This window comes from Chiloscyllium plagiosum, unplaced genomic scaffold (genome assembly GCF_037043375.1).
Source record: "Chiloscyllium plagiosum isolate Xiang-an unplaced genomic scaffold, Cpla_swu_hap1 HiC_scaffold_47, whole genome shotgun sequence".
NCBI lineage: Eukaryota > Metazoa > Chordata > Chondrichthyes > Orectolobiformes > Hemiscylliidae > Chiloscyllium > Chiloscyllium plagiosum.
Genome location: NW_028270185.1, coordinates 22,521,767 through 22,549,286, shown reverse-complemented (window position 1 = coordinate 22,549,286; position 27,520 = coordinate 22,521,767). Strand labels below are relative to the sequence as shown.

The following is a 27,520-nucleotide window of genomic DNA, read 5'->3' as shown; positions in this document are numbered from 1 at the left end:
AAACTGATAATTCAACAAGGAGTTGAGCTCTTAACAGTTTCCTTTGTAGTTCGAACATCAGTCAATTGTAAGTTGTTTGTTTCTTTAAGATACTGAGCTGAAAATGTGTTGCTGGAAAAGCGCAGCAGGTCAGGCAGCATCCAAGGAACAGGAGAATCGACGTTTCAGGCTTATGCCCGAAACGTCGATTCTCCTGTCCCTTGGATGCTGCCTGACCTGCTGCGCTTTTCCAGCAACACATTTTCAGCTCTGATCTCCAGCATCTGCAGCCCTCACTTTCTCTCTGTTTCTTTAAGATAGGCTAATGGTAAGTGTGTTTTCCCTAGGATGGGGATTTCAAGACTTGGGGTGGGGGTGGGGGGGGGGGGAAGGAATATCTTTAAGGAGAGATATGAGGGCAAATCTTCAGCACAGAGATTGGTACATGTGTTGAATGAACTTCCTGAGGAAGCAGTGGATGTGGGGCACAGTTACAATGTTTAAAAGATACTTAGCTAAGCTCATGAATAGAAAAGATTTGGAGGGATATGGGCCAGGAGGTAGGTAGAACTAGTTTAGTTTGGGATTATGTTCAGCCTAAGGTTGGACCTAAGGGTCTGTTTCTGTGCTGTATAACTCTATGACCCTATGACCATGATTCTATCAACCATAATTTTATCAAATGCAGTGCAGGCTGGTGCAGTTCTCTCCTGTATGTACTTTTATGTTTGGTGCCAGTGAGGTCACTGAGTTTGAATGGACCAATATGTTTTTCTTGAATCATGTCAGATAATTACGAATAAATCTACTGATGCATTCAATAAAAACCCCTTTACCCAAAGGGTGGTGAGGATTCCCTCCCTAAAAGTATTAGGGGTCAACCTACAGCATGTGAACTGTGACGGTTTAAGAAGGCAGCTCACCACCACCTTCTCAAAGGCAACTAGGAATGGACAATAAATGCTGGACAGAAATGGGGACTGCAGATGCTGGAGTTCAGAGTCAAAATTATGTGGTGCTGGAAAAGCACAGCAGGTCAGGCAGCATCCGAGGAACAGGAAAATCTATGTTTGGGCAAAAGCCCTTCATCAGGGTTGGCCGATAAATGCTGGCCAGCCAGTGATGCCCACTTCCCACAAATGAATAAAAAAAATGGAACTCATGACCACAATGAGAGTTTGAAGTGAATATTGTTGATATGGTGAACAGAGAGAAGAGAAGAGTGAAGAGAAGGAGGTAAGGCGGCACAGTGGTTAGCACTGCTGCCTCACAGCGCCAGAGACCCGGGTTCAATTCCCGCCTCAGGCGACTGACTGTGTGGAGTTTGCACATTCTCCCCGTGTCTGCGTGGGTTTCCTCCGGGTGATCCGGTTTCCTCCCACAGTCCAAAGATATGCAGGGAAGGTGAATTGGCCATGCTAAATTGCCCGTAGTGTTAGGTAATGGGTAAATGTAGGGGTATAGGTGGGTTGTGCTTCGGCGGGTCGGTGTGGACTTGTTGGGCTGAAGGGCCTGTTTCCACACTGTAATCTAATCAAAAAATGTTGATGGTTTTGCTGAGAGGATGAGAGAAAGCTGTGAAGTATCAAGGTGAGAGTAGAGCAGTCAGTCTGAAGATCTGTGTATTGGCAATATTATTCAATAGAATAATCTGATCTCATGACAGTTGTTCAGGGAGAAATATTGGTCAGGACACCAAGGAGAGCTGTCATTGCTCTCCTATGAAATGGTGACCTGGTGAATAAATTAACTCCTTTGACACTGACATTGTCATCAGGTGCACAAAGTACACAGCTTTACACAAAGTGAGAGTTGAAGCTGAGTCCACCAGCTCTGTACAGTTTATTGCATACTCCCTTCACCAGCTGAGGCACGGTGCAGTCTTTGGAGATTTGATTTTGACAAATCAAGACCATGACACTGTTTATTCCCATGTTTATTGTGCTTATTGTTTACTGAGGCATCAGCCATAGTTGAGAGACCATATTCTTCTCTCCTGATCATAAGATTTAATATTAAGGGTTAGACTCAGAGAATTTGAATACATAAACTTGACGGACACTGAAACCAATGGAATGCTGCACTGCTCGTGGGGTGTTCTCTTAAAAGGGAATATTTCTCCCTGAACAACTGTCATGAGATCAGATTATTCTATTGAATAATATTGCCAATACACAGATCTTCTCTTAAGATACCAACCTTACCCTCTGGTAAGTCCCATGACATGTACTCAAATAGGAATAGTCGAGTTTTCCCCAGAGTCCAGGCCAATATTTATCCTTCAATCAACATCACATAAACAGATGAACTGGTCACTTTGTTGTAAGTGGGAGATTGCTGTATGCAAATTGTTTGCCACATTTCTTATATTAGAGCAGTGACTACTTGGCGGTGCCTGTGTTGGACTGGGGTGGTCAAAGTTAAAAATCATACAACATCAGGTTATAGTCCAACAGGTTTGTTTGGAAGCACTAGCTTTCAGAGAGCTAACAATGTCTATCTCATATGCTGCAGGCAAGGATGCCCTGAGGCATGGTACATTGGTGAGACCAAGCAGAGGCTACAGCAACGGATGAATGGACACTGCACAACAATCACCACGCAGGCGTGTTCCCTCCCAGTCAGGGACATTCGGCCTCGGACCTTCAGCTGACCATCCTCCAAGGTGGACTTCGGGACAAGCAACAATGCAGAATGGTTGAACAGAAGCTGATAGCCAAGTTCCATATCCATGGGGATGGCCTCAACCGGGACTTTGGGTTCATGTTACACTATAGGTGACCCCACTGCACTATACACTCACACACAAACACACATACACAGGCACTCTTACATGCTCACACACTCAACCACGCAGACCCTCCCTCACACACAAGCTCTCTCTCATATACACACAAATACACCCCCCACACTAACCCCATCACACTGACACACACACTTAACCAAGCTTACACATATACACACACTCTATCACGTGCACACACACCCACACGCAGACACTCACATGCACGCTCACTCTGTTGCTCCTACCTGCGCACACATATAAGCTTAAGGGGTGAATTTGTTTTTGCAGTATTACATTTCATTTTGCTCAAAAATTGCATGAATCCATGTAAAACTCTGTAAAACTACACAGAGGGCTTGTCCGTCTGACTAAACACTGAGACACAGGCAGACTTCACACCTATTGTTCGAAAAGCTAAGCTAATTTGAGAATGTTTAGATTAGATTAGATTAGATTACTTACAATGTGGAAACAGGCCCTTCGGCCCAACAAGTCCACACCGACCCACCGAAGCGCAACCCAATGTAATTTGAAAGAAGTTCTGAGATTTACATAACAAAGAACAGAAACCAGTATATCCCATTCTAAAAGATGACAGCTTTAATCTCAGATTATTTACTATATCATATCTCCATGACAATGGACTCCTTTGGTTATACATTCTGTGGGCATGATCTTAACAACCACAACCACTGATTAAGGAACGGAGCTCTGAAAACTAGTGCTTCCAAATAAACCTGTTGTCGTGTGATTTTTTTAAATTTCAGAAGTGCTCAATTGTCTGGAAAGTGCCAGGTCTCCTTCAAGTTCCTAAACTGTTCCTCCCACAAAATCATAGAACATCATCATGGACTGCAGTGGTTTAAGAATGTAGCTTGCTACCACCTTCCCAAGGGGCAAACTAGGAATGGGCAATAAATGACAGCGAAGACACTCAGAGCCCATAAAAGAATCATTTTTAAATGATTGTCATCTCAACTAGTCTCCTTAACCACTGGATAAGGTTTGTTACTCTATTGTAGCCCTTCATAACAATAAACACTGCTGGAAAGTCACTTCTGATTTCAAATGTAAACAACCCAAGTCAGGTCACATGGGAATTGAAAATTTCCTGGTTCCACTGAGAGATCTGTGATCATCACAGGATTGGGAGAGAGAGAGAACAGAAATGTGGCCCAGATGGATGGCCTTCACAGAACAGTTTTCAGTACTGAATATGGCAAGGGCAGAGACAGTGTGAAAGGAGGGCATGATACAATGAGATTGGACAGTACTGCAGTGATTGGAAAAAGATCAGCCAGGTGGACTTCATAAAATATGAGTTCCTGATTGGGTGTGTAAACCTGGTTCAATCAGGGAACCCTGGCTGACAGAATATAAACGGGAGTTTCAGGGGTTCTGATCACTCGAGTGCAGGCTCTGAGCTAGCTGGGTCAGAGTCATGTACTGTGCACATGTAAGTAAAGGGGGAGTTGGTTACAGGATACGGATCTTCATGGAATTATTTCAGGGGCCAATAAGGCGGTTTGGGAACATCATCAAGCATTGGAATAATGTGGTGATGGAGTTTCAATAGTTATGGGGAGAGACAAGTGTTCTGGCAGCTGCTGATGTGAATCTAGTGAGTTCCCTGAAGTCAGGGTAGTGGACATTGCAGAAAATGTGCAGGACATTGCAAAGGGAATGGAGAACATCTAGAAATTATAATCTTCAGTCTCTTGGATCTTCTTCACAGAGAACTTGTTCTCTGCTGAAACAGGTAGTTTATTCATTGTTGTAGCTGAAATCATTGGAAATTGGTCATCCCTCCTCAGTGATAATTTCCAGGGAATTCTGTGCACCTCATCTTCAATTTGTGTTGGCAGTTTTTTTCTCAATGACCTTTACCTACCCCAACACCTCAGACCCTGTTATGACAGGGATGTTTTTATCTTCATTTTTGTCTTTTTTTTTCATGGGATGAGGGCATTACTGGCCAGGTAATAAATGCTAGGCCAGCATTTATTACCCATCCCTAACTGCCCAGAAGGCAATTAAGAGTAAACCACATTGCTGTGGGTCTAGAGCCCAGATCTGTAGGAGAGTGGTTTTCTTCCTTAAAGGACATTAGTGAATCAGATGGGTTTCCAACAATCAACTCATGGTAGCTGCAGGAGAGAGGGGTTCACAGTTCTGGGTTGCCTGGGGACATGTGATATTTGAACATAATAAATAAGTTGCAGCCAGAACTGTCCACATTCGGGGGAGCCCTGTGCAGGGACCATGGAGACTTGGGAGGAACCAGAAGGAAAAGCTGAAGGGGCAGGGTGTGTGAAGGTGCCCAGTACAATGTGCTTTGTCTGGGCCCCTCTTCTCCTTTAGGAACAGCTCTAGTTGCAGATCAAGTGTTTGGGAACCAATGTCCTTGATGGGAGAGTAAACATTTCTATCCCACAGAGAGAAGTCAAATTAATCTACTGGGACAAAATCCCGGGATGAAAGTGCAATCATCTGACAGGGATGCCTGAGCCCAATGGAACTGGTTGAGTGGGTGATCATTCAACATTAATTAGGGGGTAGTTGGATGAGCAATTAGCTGTGTGTATGTGTACGGGAAACAAGTCATAAGTAATGCTGAAGGTTTGTGATGTGTGAGTTGGAATAAAACTCTGTCTGGCAAACTATATGCCTGGATAGGGTTAACCAACCTTTAACCGATAGTGTTTAACAAAGGGGAAGATAAACAAGCTGCACAGAAAACAAATAACATTAGAATAAAAAGAAATTCAGCCATAGGAGAAATCGGTTATAGGGTAAAACAAGGCAGCTTAAGATGGGCTTAGAGTGCCTTTGTATAAATGCATGTAGTGGTAAATACCACTATCTCCAAACATATGTATAGAGAGATGTTGGCATAATGGTAACGTTGCCAGACTAGTAATCCACAAGCTAATATCACAGGAGCATGTATTCAAATCCCAGCAAGATAGTTGTAGAGATAACTGACATTCAGTTAATAAATCTATAATTATAAACTCATCCAACATTGACCATGAAAGTTAAGATTGTGGTGCTGGAAAAGATCAGGCAGCATCCCAGGAGCAGGAGAATCAACGTTTCAGGCATAAGCCCTTCAGCAGGGCCATAAAACCATTGTGATTACTATAAAAACGCATCTGGTTCACCAAATTTCTTTAGGGAATGAAGTTTGCTATCTTCCCCTCCCCACCCATCTCTGCTTTCCGCAAGGACTGTTCCCTTCGCCAATCCTTGGTTCATGCCACTCTTCCCACAACCACCCGAACCCTCAGGTACCTTCCCCTGCAATCAGAAAAGATGCAAAACCTGCTGGCATAACACCCCTCACCTCTATCCAGGGCCCCAAACAGTCCTTCCAGGTGAGACTGAGGTTCACCTGCCTTTCTTCCAACCTTCTTTATAGTATCCGAGCTTCCATTGTGGCCTTCTCTACACCAGTGAGCCAAACATCTCAGCTGGACCTCCCTTACCACTCCCTTTCCAACATTCCCAACCTTGGCTTCCTCCATTGCCACAGCAAATCAGACTGCAAATTGGAGAAACAACACCTTTTCTTCCGCCTGGGCAGCCTATCGCCTGGAGGACTCAACATTGAGGTCTCCAATTTCAAATAACCTCCCTTCCCATCCCCCGACTCCCTTTCTAGCTCTTTCCCCTCCCTTCCAACTCCTCTCATCAACCCTTCCTTCCAGCTACCAACCAGATTCATTCCTCCCATTGACCAATCAGGTTGCACTCTGAACCTTTATTTATCTATCCCTACCTCAACACCCCGCCACTCTCCCCACCCAAAACTCTCCCCCACCCCCTCACTTTATCTGCAGCTCTCCTTACACCCACCCCCAGTCCTGAAGAAGGGTTACCCCCGAAACATTGACTTCTCCACCTCCTGATGCTGCCTGGCCTGCTGTGTTCTTCCAGCCTCCTGCTTGTCTATCCTCACCTAGCCTGCCCTACTTGTGATTCTTGATGCACGTTAATGTGGCTGATTCTTAACTGCCATCTGAAAGGGATTGCAGTAATTCCTGAAGATGATAAACTACCACCTTCTCCAGGAGAATTGGAAAACGAGAAATAAATGCTGGTCTTGGCAGTGATGAGCACACCCTGTGAATGAATAGTGAATAAACAGAAATTGCTATATAATACTAAGATATTGTGACTATAACAGACCTGGTTAAATAAAAGAAGGATTGGATGCCTATAATATTCATGATTACAATTTTTTTAGGAAAGATAGGATGGAAAAATTGAAATAAAATAAAAATACTCATCAAAGTATTACAAAGCAGTGGATATGGGAGGGGCCCATCCAAATCTATCATCTATAGGCCACCAAATAATGAGAAGGGAACAGAGGAGCAAAACGCATTACAACAAGACAAAGGAGCTGTAGATTTGTGATAATGTTTGACTTCAATGCTGCTAGCGTGTGAGTATGAGTTGCCATAATATTATCTGACCATATGGCAGACTAGGATAGTTACAGCATGGGAGGGGGGTGGGGAAGCTTCCTGAAATTTGTGCAGCAAAGACATTGCTTCAACAACATTTTTCCAGTCCATCAAGGAAGGGAATAATGCTGAATCTAGTTCTGAGGACTGTGTTTGAACAAATACATGTTTGATTTGGATATCAATTGCGGAACAGTGATGGTAACATTATAAGATTAATGGCAGTTATGCAAATAGACAAGAAAGAAAAAGCCAGAAATGCTCAACATTAGGAGAACAAAGGTCGGTGAGTTGGAAAAAAATGTTTGGCTCATATGAATTGATGGAAAAAATATTGATTGAACAATGGAGGTACCTTCAAAGAGGAGATAGTTTAGGAACAGAGTAGACACATTTTCGGAGAAGGGAATGAAGTCTTCCAAAGCCTGATCTTCCAGGATATGTAGGTTAAAATGAAATCTGGTTTCCTTGTTGAGTTTGATCAATATTTAGTAAGTTTGGTAAGATGGGAGTCTGAACATGAATGAGGTGCGTTTGGCTGCTAACAATCAATAATGACCATCAATTGGCATCTCGCATTGCCGAGCAAGAATCTTGCCTCACCCACATCAGAAAAGTATTAAATATGGAGCAAGATAAAATCTCCATATTAAAATGGGCCTCATGATACTTGTCCCCCCAATTCTGCCACACATTACATCTCATTATAGCCCATGTCGCACCCTTTAAACCCCTGCCTGTAGAGGTTAAAATGAAATAAAAATGGAAGGTTTATGCCAGCTATCTTTTTCAAAAGACGAAAGAGAACCAGCCTTGATATAGAAAATAAAAAGGAGAACTGCAAGAGGAAATAGAGACTCAAAGATCGAATCAGGAGAGGAGCAGTAGAGATCAGATAGAACACATGCTGATGAAAATATATTTTTAAAATGACAATATTTGAAGTGGAACGGTCACCTGGTCTGGATAAGCTACAACCTAGTTTGCTAATAAAGTAAGTTTGGAAATTATAGAGGCTCTGCCTATAATTGTCTAATTATCTTTCGCTATGTGAGTGATTCAGAGTACTGAATGATTCCAAACATTGCACCCCTATTTATTAATAGGGAGAGGGATAACTCAGTAACTTCAGGCCAGGGGACAAAGTTAATTGACACTTGGAAAAATATTGCTTAGTAAGTATAAACCATTACAAATTTTTGCAAAGTAAAGTTTGTTTGAATAACGTTGTCAAGCACTTTGAAAATGTTCCTGAAGTGAGGATAACAGAGTTAAGGCTAATGCAGCGTATATAAGGCATTTGGCAAAGCGATCTCAAAGACCTGTTAGCATCAAAACTCACGGAATGAATGGAACGGTGGCAGCTTAGTTACAAAGTTCATGGAAAGAAAGCAAAGAATGCTGGCCAAACAGTTGTTTTACAGAGTGGAGGAAGTGGCACTCCCTGATGCTACACTTTTATATTTGTTCACATAATGTGGGAACCACAGACTAGATAAGTATTTACTGCCCACCCCTAACTGCTCCTTGGGAAGGTGGTGAGCTGCCTTCTTGAAGTCTTTGAGCCCTCTTTGAGATGGACAGGACTTTTCATGATTTTGGTCCAGCGACACTGAAGAAATAAATATACAGTTATAAGTTGGAATACTTTGAGGCTTGGTTGGGGAGGGGGAGGGGGGAGATGGTGGGGGGGCTGTTGTCTTGTAAGTAGTGGTGTTTCCAAGCATTAGCTACCCTTGATTTACTAGGTAGATTTGGAAAGTGCTGTTGGAGGAGCCTTGGTGAGTTGGTGCAATATGTCTTGTAGATGATACACACAGCTGCCTTTGTGCGCTGGTTGTGAAGGGAGTGAATGTTGAAGATGGTGGATGGAGTGATAATAAAGCAGGCTGAATTGCCATGGATGGCGTCGAGCTTCTTGAGTGTTGCTGGAGCTGCATCAGTGAGGATAAGTGGGGAGTATTCAAATAACACTCAGGCCTAGAGCATAGAACAGAACAGCACAGGAACAAGTGCTTTTTGTGCCAATCATGATGCTATTCTCAACTAATCCCACCTGTCTGTACATGGTCATCATCTTCCTGTTCCTGCCTGTTCAAGGATGTTGCCGGGACTGGAGGGTTTGAGTTATAGGGAGAGGCTGAATAGGCTGGGGCTTTATTCCCTGGAGCGTCAGAGGCTATGGGGAGACCTTATAGCTTATAAAAGTATGAGTGACATGGATAGTGTGAATAGCCAAGGTCTTTTTTCAAGAATGAGGGAGCCCAAAACTAGAGGATATAGGTTTAAGGAAAGATTTAAAAAGGACCTGAAGAGTAACCTTTTCACGCAGAGAGTGGTGGGTGTATGGAATGAGTAGCCAGAGAAAGTGATGGAGGCAGCTACAATTATAATTTTTAAAAGATGGGTTTATGAATAGGAAGGGTTTAGGTGTTTAGATAGATATGGGCCAGATGCTGGCAAATGGGACTAGGTCAGATTGGGATGTCTGGTCAGCACGGATGATTGGACCAAAAGGTCTGTTTCCGTGCTGTGTGACTCTGTGTTTGTCTAAATGCCTCTTAAACTTTGCTATTGTGTCTGCTTCTACCACCTCCCCTGTCAGGGCGCTTCAAGCACCTACTATGCTCTGTGTAATAACCTTTCCTTGTACAGAGTCATAATCATAGAGTTATACAACATGGAAACAGACACTTTGGTCCAACTATTATACGCTGAAAATATTCCCAAAGCAAACTAGTCCCACCTGCCTGCATTTGGCCCAGATCCCTCCAAACCTTTCTTATTCATTATTTATTCAAATATCTTTTAAACTTTACCTGCATCCACTACTTTCTCTGGCAGTTCATTCCACATAAGAAGCATTCTCTCTGTAAATAAGTTGCCCTTCATGTCTTTTTAAATCTTTTCCTCTCTCACTTTAAATCTATCCCCCCAGTGTTTGAACCTGGGAGAGACACTCCAACTATCCATCCTGTCCATGCCTCTCATAATTGTATATACTTCTATCAGATCACCCCTCAGCCTTCGATGCTCTATTGAAAACAATCCACGTTTGTCCAACCTTTCTTTATAGCAAAAGCAGTCCAAACCAGGCAACATCATAGTAAATTTCAGAACCATCTCCAAAGCTTCCACATCCTTCCTATAGTGCAGTGATCAGAACTGCGCACAATATTCCAAATGTGGCCTGACCACAGTTGCAACATGACTTGCCAACTTTTATACTTATATAAGATCCCAATGTTCCTGAAGGTCCTGGCATTTACTATACATTTTCTTCTGTATTTGACCTCCCCAAAATGCATCACCTCACTTATAAATGGTGGACAGACTTTGGGGAAGTGAGTTACTTGAATAATTCCCAGCCTCTGACCTGTTCTTGTGGATGTGCCGGTGTTGAATTGGGGTGGACAAAGTTAAAAATCACACAACACCAGGTTATAGTTCAACAGGTTTATTTGGAAGTACAAGCTTTTAGAGCACTGCTCCTTTGTCAAGTAGTAAGTATCTGTACTTCCAGATAAACCTGTTGGCTTATAACCTGATGTCGTGTGAATGTTAACCCTGCTCTTGTAGCCACAGTATTAATAGGGCTGATCCAGTTCAATTTCTAGTAAATGATAACGCCCAGGAGTTTGATAGGAAGAGTTTCAGTGATGGTAATGCATTCAATACAGTGTAGAAAACTTCAATCAAATCATTCATTAACATTTTAATTCCTTTATAAATTAATCTTTGGACCCTGTGTAATATTCTGGTAGATCCACACTGCACTCCCTCCCTTCTTTCTAAGGTGTGGTGCCAAGACCTATATTTTGCACTTCTACATGTGGTCTAATAAGGGCTTTATAAGACTGTAATGTAATTTCTCACTTCCTGCTTTTGCTAGTTCTCTTAGATCAAAGTCCAGCACTCCATTAAACATATGAACTATTTTTTGTAACAGTTTAGCGATCTGTTTACCTCCATGCCCAAGCTTCTTCAAATTCCATTCATTCTGTATTTTCACGATTTCAAATGTCCCTATCCTAAAGACCAGTGATGAGGAATTGTCTTCACTAGCTGACAGTTCAATGTTTAAGTATTGCTGAGGAAAGGTGCATTCTGTCAAAGCTTTTCAACTGGCACACATCAGGACAATTCACAAGAATTGAGAGTGTAGTGCTGCAAAAACACAGCAGGTCAGGCAGCATCCGAAGAGCAGGAGAATCAACATTTCGGGCAAAAACCCTTCATCAGGGCTTATGCCCGAAACGTTGATTTTCCTGCTCCTCGGATGCTGCCTGACCTGCTGTGCTTTTCCAGCACCACCCTCCTCGACTCTAATCTCCAGCATCTGCTGGGCTTGCTTTCTCCCAATTCACAAGAATACCAGTTTGAAGGGAAAACTAAAGTTATATTTTAGGTGTGAGTCTGGAGTGCCCGGGAATGCAACTGCTTGGGTAAGAGACGTCATGTTCACTGACTTTGTGCACCCTTGTGAGATTATTAAAATTGAGGGTACTGCTGCTAGATCCTCAGGTCCAGCCTCTAGATGTTATCTTGTTCCCACTACACTGTCAGAGTGAGGCCAAACATAAACTGGAGGAGCAACCCCTGATATTTTGTCTGTCAAGCTTACAGCCCAATGGCCTTAATATTGATTACCCACCAGGTTCAAAATCCCTCCTCCTCCAGCCTTATCACATGTGCAGCCCTCCACCTCCTCCTCACCTCCCTGACCTGATCTAATCTGTCCATCTTCCCACTCACTTATCCAGTCCACCCTTCCCACTGACCAATCACAATAACCCACCCCACCTGCATCCACCTATCACCGTCCCACCTACCCTTCCCCCAGCTCCAACTCCCTCCCTCGAAAACCCTGAGGTCCCCTTCCCCTCTCCAGTCCTGATGAAGGGTTTCAGCCCTAAACGTTGACTTTCCTGCTCCTCGGATGCTGTCTCAGCTGCTGTGCTTTTCCAGCACCACATCTATTGACTCTGGCTTCCAGCATCTGCACTCCTTACTGTCTAGTAGTCCGTCACTTGGGTCCTGATGCCTCCTGGATCCGAAACGTGGGATCCCGTGCTTTTTTTACCAGCAAGCAGAAGAAGCGGGAAACCATGGTCCAGATCCCAGAGGAACTAGACTCGCGACTACACATGTGCACTCACAGATCACAGAGCGCAGCCTGCTTTTTAAATGCCTCCCACAGGCCTGAGTCCAGGCTGACTGAAGCATGACTCCAGGTCGTGCGCCTTTCCGCCAACTCCTCAATCCTGGATTTATACCTTTTCCTCTACTCCCACATGTGCTGGTGACAGAAGATGCAGATGTGAGTCTTGCCCACATCCTACCAAGGCCTCAAGGAGGGGAAGTCCCCCGCTTCCTTCCCGACCCAGAACCAACGAAATGAGATGCAGAACCGCTCGTCCTCCAGCAGCAGATTGTTAAAGGGTGAGTACACGGACCTTACCCTGGCACTGAACAGAACGAGCTCCACTCACATCGGGTTGTGATCAGAGAACGGCACCTGCTGTATGAAGGCATTCGGAACACAGGAGGCCTACTCCCTTGGAACGCAGAGGCGATCAATTCTGGGCATTCCATCCCCAGGCCTCGCAAAGATGAAGGTGATGAAATTGGGACAGAGATTACATCAGACATCTCCCAAGTCAAAGGTCACTTTTAATATTAACAGCAGGAAATATACGGCCATTCCCTCAGAGGTGCTGGACCGAAACCCTGGATGTCCCTCCCTAACGGCTAATCTGGGTCTACCTACACCACTTGGGATGCAGCCGTTCAATTAAAACTAAGGATGGGAAATAAATACTGGCATAAAAAACGAAATCCATGTCCCATGAATGAATAAAATATCCTTCCACCCTCAACCTTCCAGCGGTGAGGGAACTACTAACTGAATGGTTGCTGCCACTTTTGTGATTGGTCCTGGATGGGTATCATTACAGATTCATATAATTTTGGTATGCTTAGAAGTCTTTTTTGTTTTGATTTCATATAACCAGCATTTTGCAGTTTGTTTTATCACAGTGTTCCAGCAAGGGGCGAACAAAATAAGCATGCAAAATATTTCCAGTTCATTCACATAGCCACTGGCACTGAACTCATTGTGTGCTTGAAGTTAAAACAGGAAACCAGTCAATTGCAGGAAACTGTTGTACTTGGTCAGATACACCCCCTGCTCCTTAAAAATTAATTCATCCAATTAGTTCAGGAAAGGGTTGAGCTCTGACAAATAAATGTGTGCTCAAAGCCAGAACAATGAACTAATGCGGGATAATTCCTGAAACACTTCAGTCAGATTACGTTTTCCAGGGAAAACAAGTCATTTTTAGACCTCCATCAAAATTTTGTGTTTTATGCTCTGAATCACTCTGGTAAATCTGTGTTCACATCTCTCCCAAGCCAAAGTATCTCTTCCTGATGTGCCAGATGATATCGCAGTGCTTCAAATGACAACTAACCAGAATTTTATACAATTCTAATGTTTCTTCGAAGACTGCTGAGACAGCGCCCTCATTGCTTCACTCACTGTTAATTAGAGTCATAGAGATGTACAGCATGGAAACAGACCCTTCGGTCCAACTCGTCCATGCCGACCAGATATCCCAACCCAATCTAGTCCCAACTGCCAGCACCTGGTCCATATCCCTCCAAACCCTTCCTATTCATAGACCCATCCAAATGCCTCTTAAATGTTGCAATTGTACCAGCCTCCACCACATCCTCTGGCAGCTCATTCCATACATGTATCACCTTCTGCGTGAAAAAGTTGCCCCTTGGCTCTCTTTTATATCTTTCCCCTCTCACCCTAAACCTATGCCCTCTAGTTCTGGACTCCCGACCCCAAGGAAAAGACTTTGTCTATTTATCCTATCCATGCCCCTCATAATTTTGTAAACCTCTATAAGGTCACCCCTCAGCCTCCGACGCTCCAGGGAAAACAGCCCCAGCCTGTTCAGCCTCTCCCTGTAGCTCAGATCCTCCAAACTTGGCAACATCCTGGTAAATCTTTTCTGAACCCTTTCAAATTTCACAGCATCTTTCCGATAGGAAGGAGACCAGAATTGCACGCAATATTCCAACAATGGCCTAACCAATGTCCTGTACAGCCGCAACATGACCTCCCAACTCCTGTACTCAATACTCTGACCAATAAAGGAAAGCATACCAAATGCCTTCTTCACTATCCTATCTACCTGTGACTCCACTTTCAAGGAGCTATGAACCCGCACTCCAAGGTCTCTTTGTTCACCAACACTCCCTAGGACCTTACCATTAAGTGTATAAGTCCTGCTAAGATTTGCTTTCCCAAAATGCAGCACCTCGCATTTATCTGAATTAAATTGCATCTGCCACTTCTCAGCTCATTGGTCCATCTGGTCCAAATCCTATTGTAATCTGAGGTAACCCTCTTTGCTGTCCACTGCACCTCCAATTTTGGTGTCATCTACAAACTTACTAACTGTACCTCTTATGCTCACATCCAAATCATTTATATAAATGACAAAAGGTAGATGGCCCAGCACTGATCCTTGTGGCACTCCACTGGTCACAGGCCTCCAGTCTGAAAAACAACCCTCCACCACCACCATCTGTCTTCTACCTATGAGCCAGTTCTGTATCCAAATGGCTACTTCTCCCTGTATTGCATGAGATCTAATCTTGCTAATCAATCTCCCATGATGAACCATGCCGAATGCCTTACTGAAGTCCATATAGATCACATCTACTGCTCTGCCCTCATCAATCTTCTTTGTTACTTCTTCAAAATACTCAATCAAGTTTGTGAGACATGTCTCAAGTTTGTGAGACATGATGCACAAAGCCATGTTGACTATCCTGAATCTGTCCTTGCCTTTCCAAATACATGTATGTCCTGTCCCTCAGGATTCCCTCTAACAACATGCCCACCACCGAGGTCAGGCTCACCGGTCTATAGTTCCCTGGCTTGTCTTTACCACCCTCCACCTTTAACCATTTCAAGACATCCAGCACTTCCTCCTCTGTAATCTGGACATTTTTCAAGATGTCACCATCTATTTCCCTGCAGTCTATATCTTCCATATCCTTTTCCACAGTAAATACTGATGCAAAATATTCATTTAGTATCTGCCCCATTTTCTGTGGCTCCCTACAAAGGCTGCCTTCCTGATCTTTGAGGGGCTCTATTCTCTCCCTAGTTACCTTTTTGTCCTTAATATATTTGTAAAAACCCTTTGGATTCTCCTTGATTCTATTTGCCAAAGCTATCTCATGTCCCCGTTTTGCCCTCCTGATTTCCCTCTTAAGTATACTCCTACTTTCTTTATACTCTTCTAAGGAGTCACTCGATCTATCCTGTCTATACCTGACATATGCTTCCTTCTTTTTCCTATTCAAACCCTCAATTTCTTTAGTCATCCAGCATTCCCTATACCTACCAGCCTTCCCTTTCACCCTGACAGGAATATACTTTCTCTGGATTCTTGTTATCTCATTTCTGAAGGCTTCCCATTTTCCAGCCGTCCCTTTACCTGCGAACATCTGCTTCCAATCAGCTTTCAACAGTTCTAGCCTAATACCGTCAAAATTGGCCTTTGTCCAATTTAGAACTTCAACTTTTAGATGTGGTCTATCCTTTTCCATTACTATTTTAAAACAAATAGAATTATGGTCGCTGGCCCCAAAGTGCTCTCCCACTGACACCTCAGTCACCTGCCCTGCCCTATTTCCCAAGAGTAGGTCACGTTTTGCACCTTCTCTAGTAGGTACATCCACATACTGAATCAGAAAATTGTCTTATACACACTTAACAAATTCCTCTCCATCTAAACGCTTAACACTATGGCAGTCCCAGTCGATGTTTGGAAAGTTAAAATCCCCTACCATAACTACCCTATTATTCTTACAGATAGCTGAGATCTCCTTACAAGTTTGTTTCTCAATTTCCCTCTGACTATTAGGGGGTCTATAATACAATCCCAATAAGGTGATCATCCCTTTCTTATTTCTCAGTTCCACCCAAATAACTTCCCTGGTTGTATTTCCAGGAATATCCTCCCTCAGCACAGCTGTAATGCTATCCTTTATCAAAAATGCCACTCCCCCTCCTCTCTTGCCTCCCTTTCTATCCTTCCTGTAGCACTTTTATCCTGGAACATTAAGCTGCCAGTACTGCCCTTCCCTGAGCCATGTTTCCGTAATTGCTATGATATCCCAGTCCCATGTTCCTAACCATGCCCTGAGTTCATCTGCCTTCCCTGTTAGGCCTCTTACATTGAAATAAATGCAGTTTAATTTATTAGCTCTACCTTGTCCCTGCCTGCCCTGACTGTTTGACTCACTTCTGTTCTCAGCTGTACACATCTCAGATCGATGTCTCTCCTCACTATCTCCCTGGGTTCCCCCTCCCCCCCCACATCTTACTAGTTCAAACCCTCCCAAGCAGTTCTAGCAAATTTTCCTGCCAGTATATTAGTCACCTTCCAATTTAGGTGCAATCCGTCCTTCTTGTACAGGTCTCTTCTCCCCCAAAAGAGATTCCAATGATCCAAAAATGTGATTCCAATAATCCAAAAATGTATATTACTTATATTTTATGTGGAGCACATTAATTGGGATTTCACTTGAATATTTTTAAAAAGACGCTCACTGAAATTGGAGTTCGATTGAGAGAGAGAGAGTGGTGTGTGTGTGTGTGCGCACACATGCGTATATATATATAATATAAATAAAGTGCATGTGCTTGTGTGCTGGTTGAGTTAGCGCATATGTACTTGCAATGTTTCACTCTTTAAATAAATGCAGGATGAAGTAAAGATTAGCACCTCAATGTTTACACAGGGCCCCAACATTTTAGATTCCCCCATGAGGGGAGCATGCTTTGAGCATCTACTCTGCCAAACTTACGTTTCAATAAGATCACCTCTCCTTTTGTTAAACCTCAATGAGTACAGGTCTAACCTGCTCAACCTTTTCTCAAAAGGATACCCTTCATTTCAGGGATCAGCTGAAACAATCTACTCCAAACTGTTCCCAATGCAAGTACAATGTCTCTTTCAGCTGGCATAGGAGAGCTATGGTCAAGGTGCGTATACTCCTCCATGCTCCATGATAGTGTGCACTAACTGTATGGCAGGTATTTCCATGCAATTTGCCATTATTCTGTCTGCACTTTGCATTTTGCATCTGAGTCAACTGAAGTCTAGCCAGCATGCAACCTGGCCTCCGGTTCTAGCACCTGTAGCATCCTATCTCCTTTCTCTGGAGCCTCTACACTTGTATCCAGTCAGTCACCTCCTCTTTTGGAGTCTCTAAAGTTCATGAATTGCGTATCTGAGTTGGTGATTGCGAGAGTCAGACAAATCATTGTGCATCTTTAGGATTCCTATTCCCCCACTGAAAGAATGGCATTGATAATCCTACCAGCTGAATTGAAAGAAAGGAACAAGGATGGGTCTTTGGTATGAAAGTGTAAGGGGGATTTTAAAAAATCTGTGACTTAGAATACTGACTGGGCTCAAGGAGAAGTTAGAAGGGATAATGATGATCAAGAGGAACCCTATGTCACATCTTTTCCAACATCAGCTGGGGTATGGTCTCTGCTCTGCCCCTTCCTTTTATCTTCAGGGCTGGAGCGGAAAGGGTATGCAGCCACATTTTTCCTCTTACTCATAGCCACTGTTGTACGCAGTCTTCTGTGAGAAAGAATGAAGTGTGTTTGTGAGAGTCTTGGGAGGTGTTTGGAGAAGTGTCTTTCATGGTGTATGTGTGTGGGATGTTAATTGTGGATAAAGGAAGTTTGCAGTCGTGGTAGGAGGAAAGGAGTATTCAGTGAATAGTGGTGGACTGATTGCAGGAGCAGCGTTGTCATTGTAACTAATGGCGGGTGATACCTTATGATGCAAAAATATATTCTTTTTCTTTAATCTTTTATGGGACATTTGCATGAATAGCAAAGCCCATCTTTGCTGCCCTGAGCTGAGTGGCTTGTTAGGCAAATTCAGAGGGCAGTTAAGAGTCAGTTACAATGCTGTGGCTCTGGAGTCACTTGTAGACCAGACTAGGTAAGGACAGCAAGTTTGCTTTCCTGAAGAGGCATTAGTGAACCAGATTGGTTATTATAATTATTATTATTATTATTATTATTAATAAAATCATAAGCAAGAGATAAAGACCTATCTTCTCATCTGTGGGCGGCACGGTGGCACAGTGGTTAGCACTGCTGCTTCACAGCGCCAGAGACCAGGGTTCAATTCCCGCCTCAGGCGACTGACTGTGTGGAGTTTGCACATTATCCCCGTGTCTGCGTGGGTTTCCTCCGGGTGCTCCGGTTTCCTCCCACAGTCCAAAGATGTGCAGGTCAGGTAAATTGGCCATGCTAAATTGTCCGTAGCGTTAGGTAAGGGGTAAATGTAGGGTTATGGGTGGGTTGCGCTTCGGCGGGTCGGTGTGGACTTGTTGGGCCGAAGGGCCTGTTTCCACACTGTAAAGTAATCTAATCATTGGATCCCTTGAAAAGTAGGCCTTGACCAACAGTCATAAGGACCTAGAAGTTGGTAATCTCTGATTTGCTGGCTGTTTTCGATGAGCTAGGGTTGTCTGACCAGGCTTGTGATTCACCAAACAATTTGTCAAAGCTCACCAGGCAACTCTGTTTGGTGTATGATCTGGCCAGTTTTCTTAGCAATCAACACAAAACAAACCTGCCTTTAATCTTAGTTTGGTAAAGGGAAAATCACGGCACATTTGACATTTTCCCATTGAAGTTAAATTTTTTTACTCATTTGTGAAGCAAATTTGCAAAGCCCGCATTTATGCCGAGGCATTGAAGGCTTTAGTGTTAGAAATGGGATTAGAACAGTTAGGTGGTTGTTTTAGACTGGCATGGGCTAAATGGGCTGAAGGGCCTTTTCAGTGCTGTAGACCTCTACGACCATGTGACGTATGGCCAATCCTATTTGTGAGGGAAAGGCCAGAAAGATCTGACTTTTTTTCAACTGCATATTCAATACTTTTACCAAAACTCCATTCTTGGAAAAATGAATGAAATGACCTCTCCTGGCAACTGTCTGAAACTAAGCCACTTCACTCACAACATAGTATCATATTTTATCACAAGATGAGTTTCTACGGGACCATAAGATGTAGCAGAAGAAGTAGGCCACTCAGCTCGCCAAGTCTGCTCTGCAATTCAATGAGATCTTTGCTGATCTGATCATCCTCAAATCTACTGTCCTGCCTTATCCCCTGGATTCCCTCACAGATTAAAAACCTGTTTATCTCAGCCTTGAATATTCTTAATGATCCATCCTCTACAGCCTCTGCAGTTGAGAATTCGACAGATTCATTACCCTCTGTGAGAAAAAAAATTACTCCTCATCCTTGTCCTAACTTGGTGACCCCTTACTCTGTGATTATGTTCTCTGGTCCTAGACTCTCCTAAGAGGGAAAACAACCTTTCCACATCTACCCTGTCATGCACCCCCTGAAGTCTTGTATGTTTCAATAGGATCTCCTCTCATTTTTCTAAACTCCAATAAGTACAATAGGTGCTCAACCTCTCCCCTCCATACTTAGAATCAAACCAATGCATTTTTTCTAAACTTCCTCCAAAGCATATGTTTCTTTAGATAATGGGACCAAAACTGTTCACAGTATTTCATCTATTCTACTAGTGCCTGGTAGATTTTAAGCAAGATCTTCCTACTTTTATACTCCAGTCCTTGTAAGTGGAGTCTAACATGCCATTTGACTTCCCTATTACCCGCTGAATTTGGATACGAATGGTTTGTGAGCCATGTACAAGGAGATCCAATTCCCTCTGTGGTGCAGCTAACTTCAATCTTTCCCGGTTTAACATTACATTTGTTCCCTTCACATCACCGTAATAATGAAGACTACCTACTTCTACCTCTGTAACATCCTACTTCTACCTCTGTAGAGACCCGGGTTCAATTCCCGCCTCAGGCGACTGATTGTGTGGAGTTTGCACATTCTCCCCGTGTCTGCGTGGGTTTCCTCCGGGTACTCCGGTTTCCTCCCACAGTCCAAAGATGTGCAGGTCAGGTGAATTGGCCATGCTAAATTGCCCGTAGTGTTAGGTAAGGGGTAAATGTAGGGGTATGGGTGGATTGCGCTTCGGCGGGGCGGTGTGGACTTGTTGGGCCGAAGGGCCTGTTTCCACACTGTAAGTAATCTAATCTAATCTAATCCTTCTCTTTGCAGATTCAATGATTTTACTATTCCAGTGCAATCCAGCTGATCCTCCAATATTCTACCTTCTGTAAGTTTGATGTTATTCAAAACTCTGCCAGCCTCATGCTAAAACTCACAGGAAGTCCCATTATCATATCATTCCCCACCTCGCTGATGTACACAGACTCCTCCATCAAACAAGATCATGATTTTAAAATTCTCATCCTTGTTATGTAATCTGTCTATAGCCTCACTCTTGTCCATCTCTATAAACTCCTCAATCCGTACCATTCTGATGGGAGGCACTGATCGGGTTCAATTCCAGCATTGGGTGACTGTCTTTGTGGAGTTTGCATGTTCTCTCTATGTATATGTGAATTTCCGTCGGGTGCTCTCATTTCCTCCCGCAGTCTGAGGACGTGCAGGTTAGGTGGATTGGCAATGCTAAATTTGCCCATAGTGTCCAGGAATGTGCAGGTTAGGTGGATTAGCCTTGGTGAAATATAGGGATAGGGTGGAATGCTGTTCAGAGGGCCAGTACAGACTCAATGGGCTGAAAGGTTTCTTTCCATACAGTAGGGATTCTGTGATATCTGCATTCCATTAATTCTGGCCGTCTTGAGTTGTTGTGTCGCCATAGCCTTACCAGACCATAGGGGCTGCTCTCTCATTAGAGAGAGAAGTGACTGGTGGTGATTTAACCTGAGGGCCGCCAGACCTCAGGCAAGGGAAGAGGTTGAGAAGGAGAGTCCTTCTTGGTAACCTCAAACCAGTGATGGGAATCGAACCCACACTGTTAGCATCACACTGCTCTGTAAACCAACTATCCAGCCAACTGTGCTAAACCAATTCCCCATCTTGAGTATTCCCGAATTTAAATTACTCCACCATTGGTGGTCGTGCATTTAGTTGACTGGGTTTGAGCTCAGGTATATTCTGCTTCCTCCTTTGCCCAACCATCCTTCAAACCCAGGCTCCAGGTCCAGTGTCCAGGGCTGTACGGCTTTTTGGAAATGGGACTGGAGAAAGGAGAAATGAGAGGATCTGAGTTCTGAAAATACATCTGGAGTAAGAACGAAAGGTGGTGTTAACATTAACTTCCTTACTTCTTGGGTCGCCCTGACTCTGTAGGACCATCAACTTTTTTGGCACTTGTTGGAAATAATGTCTTGAGCTTGAGATATTCAACTAAGGTCCCAATTGCCATCTCAGGTAAATGGCAATGTTTAGAAGAGGAGCTTGGGAATTACCTGGTGTCCAATATTTGTCCATTCACCAACATCATTCGCAACAATTATCTGACCTTTATCACATTGCTATTTGTGGGAGCCTGATATGTGTGTGTTGGTTGCCAGATTTCCTACTTTCGAACAGCAGATGCAATTCAAAAGTACTTTGTGAAGCACTGCGATATAAAAACTGAGTTAATCATAAAATAACAGAATCATACAATATAGCCCTTTGGCCCATTCAATCTGTGCTGCCAAAGCTGCACTAAATTGACACTAGTCCCACCTTCCAACATTAGACCCATAGCCTTAAATGTTTTGATATTTCAATTTTATCAAAGTACTTTTTAAGTTTGTGATGTTACTTGCCTTGACTACCCTCTCAGGCCATGTATTCCAGAACCTCTCCACCTGCTGGATGAAATCCTTAAGTTCCTTCTAAATCTCCTGGCTTTCATTTTGAAATTATGCCCCCAATCATTGAACTTTCAACTAAGGGATAAAAGCCAGATATTGCTGGAAATTTTCAGAAAGTCTGGCAGCATCTGTGGAGAGAAATCAGTGTTAACTTGTTTTTATTTCAAAAGTATGCTTTATTCCTAAAAAAGCTTTGTAAATACACAATTCGATTCTCTACAGTTGCACATCAAGTAAATAAACAAAATGTTAGACTTTGACTCGATCCAAAAAAGCCAAAGACCTCTCTTACAAATACAATACTAATATTTACACATATTTGAGGCACAAGGAAGGTCCGATAACTGAACAGACCCATTTATCTTCTGCAGGAAGATCTCAGACAGTGGTCTTATGCCACTGCGCCTTAGCAGCAGCTGCCCCGGACTTTAGTGTGTCCCTTAGCACACAGTCCTGGATCTTGGAATGTGGCAATCTGCAACACTCAGGCAGAGTCAAGTCCTTGTTCTGGAAGACCAACAAGTTTTGGGCAGAACAAAGAGCGTCTTTCATTGAGTTGATGGTCGTCCAGGCATAGTTGATGTTTATCTCAGTGTGCGTCCCAGGGAACAGACAGTAGAGGACAGAGTCCTGCATCATGGAGCTGCTCGAAACAACCCTCAACACAAATGCTGCATCTTCCCCCAGACTTCCTTTGCAGAAGGACATTCCAGAAGGAGATGCACCCTCTTCTTTTCCCATAGAGTCTCAGATGCTATGTGTTGACCACTTCCTGATGTGGTCAAAAGTGCTTTTCTTTGCAAATTTCTCTTTGAAGAACAGGTGATATGGTCCAATAATTTGGAGCATTTTGCAGCATCAAGGCCAGTCTCATCCTTCACAGCACCAGGGACAGGTAGAACCTCAGTACACAGTGACACTTGGTGTGTGCATACCGAGGATCTACACACAGCTTGATGCAGCCTCACACAAAGGTGGCCATCAGAATAAGAGCAATGTTGGGTATGTTTTTCCTTCCATTTTCCAGAGTTTTGTACATGGAGTCCCTGAAGATTCCTGAAGAAGGGCTTATGCCCGAAACGTCGATTCTCCTGTTCCTTGGATGCTGCCTGACCTGCTGCGCTTTTCCAGCAACACATTTTCAGCTCTGATCTCCAGCATCTGCAGTCCTCACTTTCTCCTCTCTGAAGACCCGGTCTCCTTTAGGCTTCCAGACAAAATAGAAGGTGGCTCGGGTGACAGAAGCTGCGCAGTTTCGGGAAATGGGCCAGATCTGTGCTACGTACAACATCAGAGAGAGTGCTTCACACCTAATGACTATGGAAGTTATTATGTCAATAATGTAGTTAACTTAGTGTTGCAATGTATGCCTGAGATCATGTTACAAGGCTCCAGTAACAGATAATGGTAGTGCGTTGTGATAGGTTAGTTAACTCACTGGGAGATGAGCTAATGCTGCAGTTGATGGTGCTGTAATGTGATAGGTTAAGTGTGACGGAAGGAACCAGTGTGGCAGACGATGATTAGTTTAGAAAGATAAAGCAAGCCAGCATGATTAGCTATGCTAATATTATCCAATAAGCGTGGGACCAACGAATTGTATAAACTGGAGGAGAACAAAGCAAGGGGGAGGGGGGGAAGCCAGGAAAGCCATTTTGCTGGCTCTCACAGTTTTGATTTTGCAAGATTAAAGTCTAATTTTGTGAAGGATTTTCTGCCTCTCCTGGTGATTTTTTTTATAGAACATGGAGTGATTCTTCCACAACAGGACCAGTTTTTTTATACGCACAAAGGAGAGGGAGCAGTGCTCCCAAAAGACCAGTTTCTACTTCACTTCGGCAATGCACTCCTGCCAATTTTTGTGTACTCCCCGGCCCCTTTGAACCATATTCCCAGCACTTTCCAGTAATCTGTCCTGAAGGTGAAGTGAATGATAGATTGGTCTGCCCAGTTCCAAAATAACATGGCCTCGTTCTTGCCTCAATTTACCTGGGCTCCCGAGGCCAGTTTGAACTGGTCACAGAAGCTCATGAGTCTGCACACTGACAGCAGATCCGAGCACAAAACGATGACATCATCCATGTACAGGGAGGTTTTGACCTGCAGGCCCCCACTGCCTGGAATAGTCACCCCTCCCAAGCTCACATCCTTCCTGATGGACTCAGCAAAGGGCGCTATACAGCACACACACAAGGCAGGGGAGAGTGGGCAGCTCTGCCTGACTCCAGATCTGATTGGGAAGCTTTCTGATTCCCATCCATTGATTGAGACTGTGCTAACGATGTTGGTGTGGAGCAGTCAGATCCAATTGCAGATTCCCTTCCCAAAGCCCATTTTGAAGAGTACGTCCCATGTGTTTTTGTGTGATACCCTGTCAAAGACCTTCTCCTGGTCCAGACTGATGAGGCAAGCATCCACCCCCCTGTCGTGTACTTGGTGATTGTATCTCTGAGGAGAGTGAGGCTTTCAGAGATCATCCTGCCTGGTTTGGTCAGGGGGTATCACCAATCCCAGAGCAGACCTGACCCGGTCAGCGGTGACCTCAGACAGGATTTTGTAATCTGCATTCAGCAATGATATTGGCTGCCAACTTCAAATTTGCTCCCTCTCCCCTTCTGCATGTAGATGAGGGTGACGATACATTTCCTCATGGATTCACACATGGTACCTGCAAGAAGCAGACTATCATTCAGCTCCAACAGGTCCTGGCCAAACAAGTCCCTCAGACTGGAATACAACTCGGCCAGTAAGCCATCGCTTCCGGGAGGTTTATTCTTTTCTAAGGGCTCGAGGGCCTCGGTCAGCTCATCCAGAGATAGCGGCTGGTCCAGCCTCTCCTGCATAATGTTGACTAAGGGCTCCATGATAGAGGACAGAAACAATTGGAAGGCCGCTCTATCTGTGGGCTTTGTGTCAGACAGTTTGACATAAAAGGATTTGCTGATCCTCATGATGTCAGCCTGAGATGACGTTGCCGAGCTGTCATCTTCCTTCAGGTTGCTGAGCACAGAGCTCTCCCTGTGCACTTTCTGGAAAAAGAAACATGAGCACGTCTCATTCTGCCCCATGGAGCAGACCCTCGACCGGAAGATTATCTTGGAAATCTCCAAGGCAAAGAGCAAGGTTTGCTGGCTCTTCACCTCCTGGAGATCCTCTGTGACATTGACCCCCATTGCCTGTAGCAGGAGTAGGCTCTGCATGGTTTTCTGGAGTTTGGACAGTTTCCCCGCCTGTCTCTAGCCTTCTGAACACCTTTGAGAATGAAGAACCTCTTGATGTTCACCTTGACTGTTCCCCACCAGTTCAATGGAGACTCAAAGAGGGCTTCACTGTTCTCCAACCTGTGTAATACCTTTTCTGGGGTGAACAATTTTATATTCAGCTTTCACATTCCCTTGCCAGCCTGCTGGTCATCCTGTAGGTTACATTTGGCCAGCAGGAGGCAGTGGTTAGAGAAGAACACCAGCTTGATGTTGGTGGATCTGACCGTGTGGGACATGAACAGGATATCTATCCTTGAGCGGATAGCCCCGTCTGGCCGCGACTTGGCGTATCTAGGCTGCAGGATAGCTGAAATTGTTGTGCAGCTTGGTGACTTTAACCATTTCCCGTCAGGAATCTGGATATGGAGTGCAGTTTGCTGTCAGCCCCTCAGGGTAATCCATCTGTATCGATGATGCAGTTGAAGTCTCCAGCCAGAATGACTGACCTGGAAGTTGCCAGCAACAGTGGGAGCTGCTGCAGGACAGCCAACCACTCACCCTTTACCACTAGAGCTTCACGTCAATTAATCTCAATGGAGCATTTCAATAAGTAATGCGTGCTACAAGGAGGTGCCCAGCAACCACCTCTTTAACCTCAGAGATGGTGAAGTTGCCTCCTTGCAGCAGAATACCCAGACCGGAGGAATGGCTATTATTTCCCCCTGACCGGATTGAAGGCCCACAGGTCCATAAGCTTGTCCACCTCCTGTAGCTGCTGAGGTGTGGTATCTCACAAGCCTAGGAGAAAGTGAGGACTGCAGATGCTGGAAAGCAGAATCAAAAAGTGTGGTGCTGGAAAAGCACAGCTGGTCAGGCAGCATCTGGGGAGCAAGAGAGTCAATAGTTCGAGCATAAGCTCTTCATCAGGAATGGGATGGGAGGGGCCAATGAGGCTGAGAGATAATTCGGAGGAGGGTGGGGATGGGGATGGGGAAAGGTAGCTGGGAATGTGATAAGTATCTGCTCCCAGGAAGACCAATTCCACTCCAGGACATTCCAGATGGCCTCCCCATTCAAGGACCACAATTTCCCCTCCCATGGTGTCATCAATGCCCTCCAGCACAGTTCCTACACTTCCCACACCTCTGCCCTTGGACCCCACCCGTCCAACTGCAACAAGGACAGAACACTGCCCCCCCACCCCCGGTCCTCACCTTCCACTCCACCAACGTCCAGATACAATGCATCATTCTCCACCATTTCCACAACTCACAATCAGACCTCACCATCAGAGATATATTTTCCTCCCCACCCCTATCTGCATACTACAGAGACCATTCCCTCCGTGATTCCCTCATTAGGTCCACAGCCCCAATCCTCCACTCCTGGCACCTTCCTTGCCACCGCAAGAGATGTAAAACCTATGCCCACACCTCCTCCCTCACCTCCATCCTAGGCCCCAAAGGATTCTTCCATCTCCGGCAGAGATTTTCCTGCACATCTAAACACCTACTGTGTGCATTGCTCTCGATGTGGTCTCCTCTACACTGGGGAGACAGGTCGCCAACTTACAGAAATTTTCAAAGGACATCTCTGGGACACATGCACCAATCAACCCCACTGCCCTGTGGCCAAACACATCAACTCCCCCTCCCACTCCGCCAAGGACATGCCAAGTCCTGGGCATCCTCCACTGCCAAATTCTAGCCACCCATTGCCTGGAGGAAAAACACCTCATCTTCCACCTTGGGACTGTCCAACCATACTGGATCAATGTTGATTTCACCAGTTTCTCCATTTCCCCTCATCCCATCTTATCCCAGATCCAACCCTCCAACTTGGCACCGCCCTCTTGAACTATCCTAACTGTCCACCTTCCTTTCCACCTGTCTGCTCCACCCTCCACTCTGACCTATCACTATCACCCCTACCTCCAGCTACCTGTGGCATTCCTAGCTATCTTCCCCCATCAAGCACCAACCCCCTCCCGTTTATTTCTCAGCCCCTTTGTCCACCGTCCCCAAACACATCCCTGATGAAGACTGTATGCTCAAAACGTTGACTCTCCTGCTCCTCGGATGATGCCTGACCTGCTGTGTTTTTCCAGCGCTACACTTTTGACTCTATCTCTCACTCCTGCAGAAACAGGAGGTCTGCTTTGACATTGACCAGGTCAGCCAATGTGGAAACACATTGCGTAGTAGATTTAACACTATGCACGTTAATACTGGCAATTTTAACAGTTTA

General features: G+C 44.5%; 1 long non-coding RNA gene across 1 annotated transcript; it reads left to right on the top strand.

Moving 5' to 3' along the window:
* Positions 1–7,369: 7,369 nt before the first annotated feature.
* Positions 7,370–23,787, top strand: LOC122542908 (uncharacterized). The gene is made up of 3 exons (XR_006309883.2): positions 7,370–7,518; positions 20,455–20,512; positions 22,442–23,787. It is a non-coding gene; the product is annotated as an uncharacterized LOC122542908 (long non-coding RNA).
* Positions 23,788–27,520: the final 3,733 nt, after the last annotated feature.